Below are 1,267 nucleotides of genomic sequence, written 5' to 3'. Positions count from 1 at the left end.
ACACACACACACACACACACACACACACACACACACACACACACACACACAAACCTGCGATGCGATACCTGTTAAAGATTCCTTCACTAGTTCTGTCTTTATTCCACAGCAGCCAATGTTTTACACCAATACACAATTGAATCAAGATGCACCGAATAATCTACAAAAACTTCAATTAGAAAACCGTCCACGAACTTCAACTCCCAGAAGGTAAACCTACACTCAAACAATGCGCCTCCTCTCCGGTTTGTAAAGTAAAATAAAGCTACCCGTGAAAGCAGCCAGGTAGTAGAGCTGGGCAATGAGTCGCTTTAGCGGAATCCGGATAATATGTCAGTGCACCTTTTCAGAAAATAATAATATGGTATGTACCGCTTCCGCAAATGGGTTAGAACCACTTCAGCAAACGGGTTAGCATCACTTCCAAAAATGGGTGCACCTACTTCGGCAAGCGGGTTAAGGAAGTGAGTTCATCACCATCCAGTGCCAGATCTGTGACAGACATCGGCGATCATGGTTCTCCATTCATTCCTTTGCTCGGATGCTCTCAAAAAAGCTACGTTTCCCTGATCTTTCCCTGTTACCCGTTTGTTTAGGTTCCTTAAGTATGTTGTTCTGGGCCTGCCCCTGCCTCGCTTGCCCTCAATTGAAAGGGAGTTAAGATTCTGAATTCGGACAATGTTTCATTGATAATTATCCGATTATCCGGATAGATTATCCTGATTTTTCAAACCTGCACCAGTTAGATCTGAGTTGTGTCCCGGCAAGGCTGGTCAGGTACAGCTGATAATTGTGAGGCGTCGTGGTGATAACAGGCACTCGTCAAAATAATAAAATCGAAGAAACCCGCAATTTTTGGCCTTTTGGAATTTCTTGTTCGAATTTTTGTTTTTTTGGCTCAACACCTTGTATGTCCATTCAAAAACATTCTTAAGTATGTATTTTATTTTTAAAAACGTTGATTAATGGCAAAAAAAAATGGAAATTCGCAGTTTCCAAGGACTATTGAGCTATGGAAGTCACCAAACTTTGGCGACCATTTTCTCGCTAATTTTTCTTCTGAAACCAGGCAACCCCACCTCCTTCAATCATAAATATCTCGACGTCTATTCAAGATAAATGGATGGGTGTTTTTTTTTTCATTGCAAGGCCAATAAACAACCTATACGGAGGTACCAATAACTCCTTATACCCAACAATTACGAGCGCCTGATTCCATTACGTCGTGACACAGGTATTCTCGTCTGCGACAGAACGAGACCCGGGC

General features: G+C 42.2%; 1 protein-coding gene across 1 annotated transcript in view; it reads right to left on the bottom strand.

Moving 5' to 3' along the window:
• LOC101849661 overlaps positions 1–274 on the bottom strand; it is a gene marked incomplete in the record, with an annotated part of 55,813 nt that extends 55,539 nt beyond the window's left edge. Inside the window, 1 exon segment of the mRNA XM_013090272.2 lies at positions 69–274.
• Between the last annotated feature and the right edge of the window lie 993 nt (positions 275–1,267).

The sequence above is a fragment of the Aplysia californica genome, unplaced genomic scaffold (genome assembly GCF_000002075.1).
Source record: "Aplysia californica isolate F4 #8 unplaced genomic scaffold, AplCal3.0 scaffold01198, whole genome shotgun sequence".
NCBI lineage: Eukaryota > Metazoa > Mollusca > Gastropoda > Aplysiida > Aplysiidae > Aplysia > Aplysia californica.
This window is presented reverse-complemented; position numbering and strand designations above follow the sequence as displayed.